The following is a 13,844-nucleotide window of genomic DNA, read 5'->3' as shown; positions in this document are numbered from 1 at the left end:
GGTAAAAACTTCTAAACATTGTCTAGTGTATTTCTAAGAAAGATATCCTCTAATTTAAAAGAATTTGGGAAACAACAACCAAATGCTTAAGGCTTGGATGAGAGATTAAAATTGGTTCAATTAGGCCACATTGAGTTACTGACCTAGAACCAAGTTCTGATTAAACAAGAGACTTCAAGGAAGAAAATTAAATACAAATAGCCTCCCCCAAGCTATAAACATTATAAGAACAGGAACTCTGTAGATATTTTTCATTTTCATATCTTCAGCCTCTCACATAGTGCTGTGTGAAATTTTTATACTTAAAAATTGTATGTTGCTTGAATAAGCAAAAGAATAAAGAATTACAATATACCAAATCATTATATTGCACACCTAAACAAATACAATATTATGTTAATTATAGCTCAACAACCACAAAAAAATACTTTCTCCCATAAACAATTTGCCCAATTAAAAAAGTAATAATTATGGGGCGCCTGGGTGGCGCAGTCGGTTAAGCGTCCGACTTCAGCCAGGTCACGATCTCGCGGTCTGTGAGTTCGAGCCCCGCGTCAGGCTCTGGGCTGATGGCTCAGAGCCTGGAGCCTGTTTCCGATTCTGTGTCTCCCTCTCTCTCTGCCCCTCCCCCGTTCAGGCTCTGTCTCTCTCTGTCCCAAAAATAAATAAAAAACATTGAAAAAAAAAAATTAAAAAAAAAAAAAAAAAAAGTAATAATTACAGAAAAAATATTTGAATAAAAATGGTTGGGCAGGGTACTCCAACAAACTGCCCGTATCTTCCTTAAGGAACAAAGTATGTACTTTCCCCAGCTGGGAGCAAGTGCTGTTGGCTGATAATTCTCAGGGGTCAGCCCCCTTCGGGGCTTACATCAGCTGAAGAATGCCACCTCACCCCAAGTCACACCCCATCCCCCCAGGTGGCCCATATCCAATGATAGATCTTTGTGGGTATGAAAGGCCCAGACACTACCCCCGAATTCTGAAAAGGTATCCTAGCTTCAAAACTACCCATAGGGCTGTCTGAAGACTCTGTTGAAATTCCATCATAGCTCAGTTTCTTTCCTCTGCCCAATTCTGCCCCCTTCCCGTCCCTTCAAAAGGTATTGATCTCAAGAGCGCTCTCTCATGCATGTTATATGCTAATCTCCATTTTAGATACTACTTGCCAGGGGACCCAAACTGTGACAAGATGAGAAAATTAAAGATTTAGAAAAATAATCAGTTGTTAAGCACAATTCCTTGAACCCCTCCTCCATTACCTAACTTACAAGTAAATTTAGTGAGCCAGTAAAGAAGGGCTGAAGAAGGAATGTTTCAGTTGAAACAGACAAGAATCACCATGGACAGATCATCAGCAATGCCACCTTTTTGGAAGCCAGTCTCTCAAAACAAATGTAAACCTAATTTTGTTGGCTTGATGTTTGGGAGTAGTGATGCCCCAAAGGAGTACAGCCTGCTCATTAATAACATGGAATTAGGTATCCAACTGACCTGGATTTGAATCCTTTCTCCACAATTTACTGGCTGAGTGACCTCAGGCAAGTTACTTAACTTTTCTAAGCCTCATAATGAAGATAACGATACACAAGGTGTGAAATGCTTAACAATGGATGCTTAACAATGCTTACCTGGCACATAGTAAGCACTCACTACATTGTAACATTCTTACTACTTTCTAAATATTTATTACTAAGGAGGCAGAAAGATAATGTCCTTCCATTGCCAATCTACCAAACTGAAAACTACATGACTACTATTATTGCCAAGGAGAAGAATAATCCTCTGCACCTTGGTTATCAGCACTCAGGTATGAAAACACTTAATGCTTATTCACCAGAACATAGGGGAAGAGGTGTGGGTAGACCTCAAACCTATCTGCTTCTTAAAAGGTGGGTGGTGGACAGAATATTACCTATTTGGGGGCATACTATAAAATATAGTGCATGACCTTTGGAATATGTGCTGAGCTTTTATATCCACACGCAAAGGGTATGGGCTGCTTATCTTCAATGAAGATATTGTCATTAAAATAAAGTTCAGGAGACTTCTGACTTCCACCGTGACAGAATAAAGTCAAGAGTAAAAGAAAAAAAAAAAAACACTCAAAAAATCCTCTCTCCCAAAAGCAACTATAAAGCTGGACAAAATAGTCAAAACCAATCATCTCAGCACTCTGGAATTTGACCAAAGACATATAACAAACTGAGAAGCATTTATTCATGACAACTACTAAACTTTGGGTAAGGACAGCACAAGTCTGTGGCATTTTGTCCGAGGCTACAATCATCTCTCCTTCAGTTCTCAGACTAGTAGTACAACCAGAGTGGGACTGGCTGTGAAAATAATAAGCTTTGCTGCTGCTGCTGTAGGGGATTCACTTGATTTGGAGCATAGTTAATTTAAAAGGAGATCTGGTGGCAAGGGAGGGCCAGGTCTCCATTAGCCTGAGCTTGCCTGTTTGGGGCAAGCAATGGATTGGTAGAGTAGCCAGAGTTTTTAGAGGTAGTTGTGGGATATGAGACATCCAAAGGGGATGTGATTCAAATATCCTGAATTTACCAGAGGCTGGGCACATACACAGCCACCCACAATGTTCCTAGTTGACAGAGCTGTGTCTGGGCATATGCAAAGGAGATTCAAGAGAGGTTAGCAGAAGGCAAAAGATGATGCAGACTTGAAAGTGACCTGAAGTTTGAATACACTCCCAGGCCTACACCAATCCATCAGCAAGGAACAGAATCCATACTGATTCAAGGTATTTGAGCATAGTCTCTGACCAATTGTTGACTAACACTAAGAAATTTAGGCACAAAGATGATCCTTAGAAAGTTAGACTTAAGAATAAAAACAAGAAGAAGAAGAAGAAGAAGAAGAAGAAGAAGAAGAAGAAGAAAGCGAAGAAGGGGAAGGGGTGGGGGAAGGGAAAAGGAAGGGGAAGGGGGCAGGAGAGAGAAGGAGAGGGAGAGGGAAAGGAGAAAAAGGAGAAGGAGAAGAAGAAGAAGAAAAAGAAACAGAATAGAAACATCAAGGGCCACACACTGCAGAGGAGACAGACTTCATAGGTTTAGACCAGGCAATTTATTAAACAAACAACAAATCCTTCAGGGGGAAAAGTCAGAATCCATAATTGCTATAAGAGATTATCTAAAATGTCCAATATTCAACAATGAAATTATGAATTATGAGACATGCAAAGAAACAAGAAATTATGACCCATACTTGGAGTGGGGGGTGGGGCGAGCAGGGAGGAAAGTAGTCAAAAGACATTATTGACACATCTGAGGGAATCCAGTTGTTGGATTTAGCAGACAAAGACTTACAAGTGGTATAAATATATTCAAAGAATGAAAGGAAACAAGAATTAAAGGAACATATGATGACAATGATTCAGTAAATAGAGAATCTCAATAAAAAGACACAAATTATAAAAGAGCCAGGTGGAAATTCAAGAGTTGAAACTACAGTAACTGAAATGAAAACTTCACTAGAAGGTTTAACCTGAAAATGTAATATGGAAGAAAAATGTGGGAACTTGACAAAGGAGAAGAGAAAATGCAATTAATTACTAACCTTTCATTAGACAAAATGGAGGCCAAGTGACAAACTTAAATGAAAAACTCAAAGTGCTTAAAATTATTGAATCGTATAATTGCCACAGATGAAGTTTTACGTAAGTAAAGTATAACTCAATAAAGCTGTTTAAAAAAAAAAAGGGGGGGGGGGTGCCTGTGTGACTCAGCCGGTTAAGCATCTGACTTCAACTCAGATCATGATCTCGTGGTTCGTGAGTCCAAGCCCCATGTTGGGCCCTGTGCTAACAGATCAGAGCCTGGAGCCTGCTTTGGATTCTGCCCTTCCCCTGCTCACACTCTGTCTCTCTCTCTCAAAAAATAAATAAACATTAAAAAAATTTTTTTAAAAACCTGAGCGAGAACACAGCACACACATACATAGTTGGAATCATTTCTGGAAGTACTCTGCCACTCCCATTCTCTCCTTTTACTCTCTCCTTTGCTTTTTTTGTGTTCTGGTTTTTTGTCTGTTTGTTTGTTTTTAAATCCTCCATCACTATCTTTTCCTTCTCCCAGGCCATGACATTTGTGACACCCAAAACCCATGAAGATCACTCAGGCCCAGAAATAATATTCAAAGATAGTCTTTGAGTCACAGATATTTTCTGGTGGGCCTTCTCCATGTTCAGATCTCCCCATTTTTTTCTTAAAGAAGAATTTTTTTCCCACTGAGCAGTCTGACTTCATAAATTTTATAAATAAATAAATAAATAAATAAATAAATAAATAAATAAAGTTGGATACCCAAAATGACAATTATGACAGTTCCATGATGCCTAACATTCAGACAGGGAGCTTAAGAAATCCAAAGGCTAGTTAGGTCTTGGGGCACCTGGGTGGCTCAATTAGTTGAGTTCCCAGCTCTTGATTTTGGCTCAGGTCATGATCTCAAAGTTCGTGGGTTCCAGCCCCATGTCGGGCTCTGTGCTGAGCATGGAGCCTATTTGAGATTCTCTCTCTGCCCTTCCCTCGTGCTCTCTCTCTTTTTAAAAAAATAAATAAATAAATAAAACATCTAATGAAAAAAAAAAAAGCAATCCAAAGTCTAGGTCTCATATACATACTTGACTTTGGTTCCATGATTTAGTACAACAGCAATTTTTATGTAAACTTAGATGTCTCAACGTAACGGTCAACTAATTTGTTATATATGTTTTGTTATTTATGCCAATGTTTTCTATGAAAAACATAACTCCATTTACTTATGTGCATTAATTTGAAGCAGATTTTGGGTGGAGGATTCCTTGAAAATTACCATACACTAAAGGCAGCATCTTTCTGTAAGATTAGTCAGATACAGGAAGAATTGGGCAGCTTTTCAAAACTGAAGCTGAACATGACAGATAGGGTCTAGCATCAGGTGGGAAAAGTTACACAGTGTTCTTGGAGCCTGGTGATAATACTGTACTGGCTAAGCTGGTACACTTAGTTGGTGCAGTATGCTACAAGGACATTCAAATTAAGCTCCTTTTTACAGTGCTGAAAGGACATAATGTGATGCAGGCTTCACAAAACAAACTTTTATCAAAAATGAAATATCAATTATTAGAATTCTACCCAAGCCAGCAGCTTGATCTGGTGGGAAAATCTAAGGCAGCATGCCCTAATAACAAAGCCTTGGGCTGGGAATCAAGAATTCATTCTGGTTCTGCAGCTACAAAGTTATGTAACCTAAATTATGGCATTGACATTCGTTGGTCCTCAGTTTTCTCATCTGTAAAATGAAGGCGTTGGTCCATCTGCCCCCAAGTCCCCTCTCAAACTTAAATATAAATGAAGCTTATAAAATATTATTCAGCCCCACCTCAATTTTTTACTTGCTTATTCATAAAGCACTTTTAAATGTTTACCCAGGACTGATTGTTACCCTCCTTGCATAGTTTGGCAGATGATAATCCTACAGCAGATCATGAGGTCTTCAATGACACCAGGTAGAAACTTGTTATAAAATTTTACCAAATTGTCTATATTATTAAGGAACTTCCAGAGCCAAATCATGACCAGATATGAAAAAAGTTGAGATTAACATCCATAAGAATGCCTTCTTCCAGACATCTTTGTCTTTTGTGGAATCATGTCTGAGTTTTCACTTTCCATGGAATTCTTAAAAATTTAGTCAGAAATGAAGTAGAGATCAATTCATCAGCCTTTTCTGCCCAAGTTATTCACTGCCTGTGTGCCTCACAAAATGTACCCTCTTCTGCTTTCAACATTATTTTGGAATGCATCTCCCAGTGAGGGACTTAGGGAAATGCATACTGCAAAAGCAGAGGTAGAGGGTCTACCCTAAGGTGTTCTGCCCTACTTTCAGTAGGCCACCTTGAGCAAAGAGAAGCCAGACAAAAGATGAGGAGGAAAAGAGAGAATAAGCTCACAAATTGAGAATCTAGTCAATCTACTTCATAGGTTGAGTAATAGCTCTATAAAAGGAATCGTGTTGCCCCCAATGCTCCTTAACTGAATCAAAGCTCCTACTTTTGTATTTTTCTACAAAACCTCACTGCTAACAGGTTTATTTTTCAAGCTAGCTATTTCCTTGAATCAACTGGTGGAAATTCTCTAATTTGTATTACCTCTAGTCTTAGTCTTGGGAGCCTATCCAGTAAAACAGGAACAGGGAAATTTGCATTTGGGCTCAGAGTTTTCACAATTCAATCAACAGGTAAAAGAGAATCATCTTGCAAAATGTGTGTTATCTTTAGTTGGTCCTTAGCTGTCAATAACCAAGCTCAAGGATCACATTTGATAATAAGGAACATTTGCTTTTCTCTAAAGCTGTTGAAGAGTAGCCATGTTGTAAGAACCTAATTAAAAAAAAAATGAGGCTTTATTTTAGCAAATAGGCAATTGTCTTTTCTAAACCATCTCTCTAATGCTATTTTAGCTATACAAATTCAACTCTTAATAAAACAATTAGAAATAAATATTTCATTCATCATTCTCCACAAGCCCCCTTATAGATCCAAGGTTATCTTCCTACCCTGGATTTTTGTTGACTATATTGATTCTCCCCAAGAAACAGGGATGAGGATTCAACTGAAGATACATGACCATTGGACATGATTCAGGGATGTGGTGCTTGAAGAAGATCTTCATGGTCATACAGTCCTCCTTTGCCTGACCAAAGCTTACATCAGTTCTTATACCAAGATGGATACACTACCATCTGTGATTTTTAATGAAAGATGATCCCAAGCCATAAGAAGCAACTAACCCTCACCACAGCAGCTGGACTCTGTCTCCAAAGAGAGTTATAGGAGAATTGTTGCATGCATAGCATTGCTTTGCAAGAATCTCATTAGATACAGTGTGGTAACCAAAAAATATGAACAAGTACAGCTTCAGAAAGTGATATTTACTATTTTATTCTCAGTTCCACATACTTTCCGAATTTCATGAGTAGAAAGTCATTGTTTCTCTAATTTCCACAGAAGCAATGATAAATCATTTTACATTATCCATCTGGAAGAAAACTATGAAAGGAGAAAAGTTAAATGGGGGTATGAAAAATAAAGCCAAGGTTATTCCCCTCAACCATTGCCCTAAAGAGGTGGCAGACAGGGACAGGCCATACATGGGTAGGACAGAACAGACACAAGTGGGGTACTGTATCCTTTGTAAGAGTGTCAGGACAGAAAGGAACCAGAGGAAAACTAAGGCCTTATAAGGTAGAAAGGAAAGTAACATGTCTAATGAATTTTAAAAGGAACTAAATTTTTCCCACAAAATTTCTTGAAACAAAACCTAAAAAGTCACACCATTTTAGATCAAGGGAATAGAACCCAGTCAAGTGCAAGGATAGCAAACTAGGCCCAGAAAATTGGTGCTGTTTGAGAATGAAGGCTCCATGTTGCCAGATCTTCCCATTTGGTAAGAGACATTAAGAATCATATATAAAATCTCCTGACTTTTAAAGTGATTATGTGGCCCAAACCAAACACCTGTGCACATTAGATTTAAGCTGTGAACCACCAGTTTGCAAATCTCTCACTTCACACAATGACGACACTGGGGCTCAAGAAGTTTACATTTAAGGTCTAATAACCGCTTGTGGGCAAGTGCAGACCTGGAGTCCATATCTCTGTGTTCAGTCCATACCATTAAATAAAACTGGCTTAACCTAAATATGTCAACAATATAAAGAGTGCAGAGAGGAAAAGAGAAGAAAAAAAAAAAACAAAAACTACAGGTGGATATGGACTCTTCCACTCTTTCCTATTAGCTACCCAATTTGGAAATGCACTGCTGAAGAAAAGAACCTAAGCCTTCCCAACACGCATGTGCTCTGCTGTGAGAAGCAAGATGCTTACAGATGTGCAGCCACAGATCCTTTGCGAGATATGCAGGGATACACAGAACACTTCTCAGATTAGAATCAGACTCAAGGAGTGCAAACCATCTTCTTCTAGGATTATGACACTTTCTCAAAATGACAAGCGTGTTGACATAAAGCAATAAACACAACTGACCAGTATTTTCTAAGAAGTTTTACTCATTAATGCCTTGAAATAACAAACACTATTTAAAAGCCCTTAAAAATAACTCATACTGCAGTATTTACTTGTTCCTGTTGAGAACTGAGAACAAAAATAGCCGCTCATGGAGACTTGCATAAGAATAATGTGCTACAGTTTTCAGTAAAATCACAACCAATTCTCTGTGGTCATAGGTAAAATTCACAAAACTTTCACAAAACAAGGTAATGCAAACTCAGGAAGATATTTCACTCCTGTAGAGACAGAAAAGCAGAGTTGTGTGTAAGAACGTTATTGAGGAGTAGTGACTTGTATCTTGCAAGAGTGTGGAATGGTTATGTATGCATAATAAGTTTGCAATAAAGTTGGGGACTGGTGTTCAGCACATTTGCCTTAAAGGAATCTTTAGCTGTGAGTTCTGGGGTAAGGATTTTAGTAACTAATGCTATAAGTACTATCAGTAAAAAAAATTTTTGACTGTATTCTAAAGTGTACATACTCCTACACAAGTAAGATGTGATATACACAATACACAGACATTTAACATATTTTTATAATAAAATTGACAAAGCATGGCTTAGCACATTCACCAGCTGAATTTTGTTTTTTTATCTATTTCATTTAGACCTATATAATCAATAAGGGGAAATAGTTGGAAGAAATTCCTTTACAGAAAGGCTGATTTAATTTCTCATGCAATGTTGCTATTTAGTTGGTCTGCTTTCTGCCATTGCAATCTCAGAACTCTAAGAGTATGAAATAAATTATACTTACCACAGACCATACAACTAAATGTTCTCTTATGTTATCAAAAGGAATCAAATTAGAACAGCAGTACTTTGTAAATAGCTGATCACATGATCAAGCATTAAGCTAGGAGGTCATTCTGTAAGGACATATGAGCTTTAAAAAGATCTAAGAAGACAGGAAACTGAACCAATAACTAAATACTACCATGATCTCATGCTTCATTTTGGGAAACAGTGTAGTGGCAATAAAGAGAATTTTAGGACTATTTTAGATACAAGTATGCAAGGATGGTGAGCTTGCTGTCTGCAAAGGAGCTAACTGCTCCCTTATAAATGTCAGAACCAACTTCAGAAGGATCCGGGCCAATATAACATCATCTCAAAAAATAACATCTATTATTATAGATCATACTGCAAATGGTAGTTTGAATCATACCATCCATACCAAATTAAGTTTCCAAAAGGTAAATCACATAATTCCATAATTTTGTGGCACATTCCTAACCAGGTTCTTAAGACTCAACATTCTCATAGGCAACAAATGTTTGCTTGCTCTTTTATGATTATATTTCCCATAGTGAGAAATAGTTTTGTTCTCCCAAACATGTCATGCTTCTTAATGAAGATGACAATTTTCATCCCTTGTGTTGCCGGATTCACCATCTCTCAGGGATCAAGATTTATACACCTTTAAGATGTATTTCTTACTATCTAATGATGTTTTGTACAGTAGATGCTTAATACATGCCTGTTTATTAATATTAATCTAACCTCTCTTTCATGCATTCAATCAAATATCCATTTAGATAATTCAAATAAAAAATTGAAATGTGATGGGGTGCCTGCGTGGCTCAGTCAGTTAAGCGTCTGACCTCGGCTTAGGTCATGATCTCCTAATTCGTGGGTTTGAGCCCCGTGTCGGGCTCTGTGCTGACAGCTCAGAGCCTGGAGCCTGCGTCGGATTCGGTGTCTACCTCTCTCTCTGCCCCTCCCCTGCTCATGCTCTCTCTCTCTCTCTCTCTCTCTCTCTCAAAAATAAATAAACATTAAAAAATATTTTTAAATAAATAAATAAATTTGAAATATGAAATGTCTGCTGGGGTTTTTTTATATGCTTTCTTTGATATACTTTTACCAATTAGGGGGTTTTTTGACTAAGTTTTCTGCATTCCATAAAGTACATTCTCTCCCTTGACATTCTTAGATTTAGTGTTGCAATCAAGGGGAAATGAAATACTTATTTCTAATACTGTTTGTAACAGAAATATGGTCCTTAAATCACTTCCTTACATGTAATGACATATAAGAGTTCCATCTTCTCACGGAGAACCTACAAAGATTACAATACCAACCTCCTGTGTCATGAAACTTAATCCCCCAGTGTCTGGCCAAGTTTAAATTGGAGCACATCCACTGCGCTTTCATAATCTAACAAGATGCAAGTAAGAGTTCTGGGACCATTTATCTCATCCTTCTCAGTTGATGGGGATCCCTGCCCCCCTTTTACCCTGCAAAATACTCTTTGGCATGGTCCTTAAGCCGCTGCTGCTTTTGGATTTTCAGTTAGCAGCTTGAGCTGACAGTGTCAAATTCCAACTGTGTTAGGACAGAGAATGTGCCCACTGTCTGAGAATCACACCTCTATCGAGGGCCTACCTCATACACATGCACGTCAATTCTCTAAGCGGCATATGGTAACAGGGAGAGACCAGAGTTGGAAGGTAGAAGACCTGGCTTTTGGTCCTAGCTGTCACTATTTCTTTTTTTTTTTTTTTTTTTTAAGATTGCTTTTTTTTTTTTTTAATTTTTTTTTTAACGTTTATTTATTTTTGAGACAGAGAGAGACAGAGCATGAACGAGGGAGGGGCACAGAGAGAGGGAGACACAGAATCTGAAACAGGCTCCAGGCTCTGAGCCATTAGCCCAGAGCCCGACGCGGGGCTCGAACCCACGGACTGCGAGATCGTGACCTGAGCTGAAGTCGGACGCTTAACCGACTGAGCCACCCAGGCACCCCTAGCTGTCACTACTTCTAATAAAAAGGAGAAACCCTTTAAATGTATTTCTTCATGAGTCACATGCAGAGTTTGAATAAAAATGTTTTCTAAGGTACTCTCCAGTCTTAAAAATCTACAGTTTCAATCTCTTAAAATCTCTTAGAGTAGCTTTCTCATCTATTAAATGGGGACACTATATAGATTAAACTAGACAGTAAACCTTTTAGATCAGGGACTTTATCTATTTTGTCACTGCTCTAGCCCAAGTGACCAGAACAGTATTTACTAATTTGCAGGCCTCCAGTAAGTATTTATGGAGTGAATTAGTGGATGCTTTGAACAGGAACAACAGGAATGTGAATCCTTCTTAATAGTTGGCTACACAGATGTTAACTTAGGAGATGATCCAATAGTTCTCCCTGCCCACTGAGCAGTACCAGCCACAACAGCTGTCCCACACTTTACATGTTGCCTACTTATCTCTAATGCAATTTAACATCATGCCTATTTCTAAAAGGCCCCATGGTTTTTGTTCCAAATCCCATAACTCCCTCAGCAACAGTGGTAGAATTACAGGACTGGTCTGGATTACCTCATTTTCAGTATTGTGCACCCACTTTTTCGATGATGCTGCCAACTGAGGACAACAACATCAAAGACCCTTGTTTTTAAGTGGTTGCCTGGGAAAGGCTGTGCTGTCCCTCATCATCCTTATGGCATGAGGTACACATTGATCAAAAGTTCTGAATTATTTGAGGCAGATTCAATTTCAAAATGTCTTATTATCAAAGAACATGTCAGATCATGTGTATCAATTTTTGTTTCAAGATATGTATCTGCTCTCTTCTCTTCTACAGTTCTTGTTTAAGAAATTTAGGACACCATTTCCCAAAGCATTTTCCCCAAAACCTAGTCCTGAGAGATTCTCTGTGAATAAAGAAAGTTTTATGGGAAAATACTGCATACACGATGAATATTACCAGGTTAAATGATTCTATAGAGGAGAAACCAACTTGTTTTTCTAGCATTTCCCCAAGTTTTGTTCACCAGGAAACATTTTTCTTTTTCAACAACGCTTATAAACATCCCTGGAATGAAGGAACATTTTTTGAGAAATGCTCACAAGTCTGTTGTAATTTGGGACAAAGAAGGAAATGCAACATAATTTATGAAAAAAATGATAACCTTCAAATTAGTACTGATAAAAAATATTGTAACCTTAAATTTTACCTGTGAATAAACTTCACAGGGAGGAGGCAGCTCTAGCTTTAATGGATGCTGGCATTAAGCTGTTAAAAGGAAGAGCACCAGTAAGGCATGCTTCCTTCACAAGGGAACCGTCTGTAACCCTGGACATTACAGTTCGGGGGTGGGGGAGGGGCATGCATGGATATCTTGAAACAATAAACTGCCACAGAGAAAAGGGCTTCTGACCAGTAAGGGAGAAATGCAGGGAGGAGATCATCTTCTCTCTGCCCAGTTAACTCCTCACAGATTTATTTCAGATGTGGAAGAAAGTTTTGTTGTAAGCCTGTTTTAAAGAGTTACCCACATTTGGGGGAAAACACATATCCTACACATCTCCCATTTGATACATTTGTAAAAGAATGAAGGGAAAAGTTTGAGTCAAAGACAAGTGCAATTGACAGATGTCATGTGTGAAGCAGAAAGTACTGTACTGGAGAGTTAAGTCCAAACAGGACTGACTTCTATATGGGTGTACTAGCTCTGTGAGACATGTGCAGAGCCTTATAGCTACAGGGGGGTGTTCACAAGTTTCCTGATTGCTTAATACAACTGTGGGTGGTCCTTGGCTTCTTCTGATTTGACAAGGACACACACGGGAGTTCTACGGGGAATTAGGTAAGCTGTCCTCTGTGCATTCAGCAACAGGCACCTGGGCATCTACAATTTATTAACAGCTCTACAACTGATTGGGTTGCAGCCAGAAGTGAGGACCACTGCTCTAATTCTCTTCCAGAAGATGCTTAATTTCCTTGGCAATGGAGGTTAAGAAAGAAAGGAAAAAAAAGAGGTCAGAGATGGACAAAACCAGAGTCAGGATTCTGACTTCTGTGGCATACCCTTCACATGTCCTGTAGAAACTCCCTGGGCAAGTTGGTAATTGGTTGTGGGTGAAGAGTGATCAGAGATAGAGACTAAAACTGACTTTAAATGACAGCAGTTTACAGAATACTGTTGAACATGGTAAAGCATGAGCAGGGAGAAAATGAGACTTTTACAAACCTCAAGAATGCTTATGTAGTGTAAGATTATTCCTTGTAGCATATTCATTGTAACCCAGTGCCCAAAGACCAATTTCTTAATGCCATCACAGGAAAACATCTTTATTTGACAAAGCCCTTCATTACAGCCCTCTAGTTCCAACTTCGTCTTCCCATCTTAGGTGGCCACTAAGAGCTCCAGCCAGCATTTACTGAGCTCTCATTACATGCCAGGCAACATGCTAAGCATGGTAAGCACAGTGGCTATTACTCCTCACCACAACCCAATGTGATGAGTAATGTTATTCTCCTCATATGCAAGGAAAAGTGAAGCTTGGAGAGGTTAAGCAACTTACTCAAAGTTACATTGCTGGGAAGTGAAGGAGAGAGGCAAGGCCAAGCTGGACCCTGTCTGCCAGAGTCCCTGCTGTTAATCTTGTCATGTCAGGCTGCCTGGATGGATGAAGCTTAATTGCTACCATACTACCTCAAAGGTGTGTAGTCTGTGTTCTTGGTGAAGACTAGGCATGGTTGAATCTTTGCTACTGTAAAAGGGTGTTAGAGCTGTCAGACTCTCCTTATCTCTCTGCCTTCCCGAAGGAGGATAACATTCACTATGTGGGTCCAACATCTTTAGAACTTATACATCAAGGTGATCCATGTTTCGCTTTTTCTTGATTTGTAATCAAGACCCTTTCGCAGCATCACATGAAGGTATGTCTGAGAAGCAGTAGTTCATCCATGCTGGATCCAGGTGGTCGTCTGCTCGACCTGCACCCTAGCTCTGAATCTGGTGGTGTCTCTGGTTATACTGATGGTCAGCT

Source organism: Neofelis nebulosa, chromosome 2 (genome assembly GCF_028018385.1).
Source record: "Neofelis nebulosa isolate mNeoNeb1 chromosome 2, mNeoNeb1.pri, whole genome shotgun sequence".
In the NCBI taxonomy this organism is placed as follows: Eukaryota; Metazoa; Chordata; class Mammalia; order Carnivora; family Felidae; genus Neofelis; species Neofelis nebulosa.
This window is presented reverse-complemented; position numbering follows the sequence as displayed.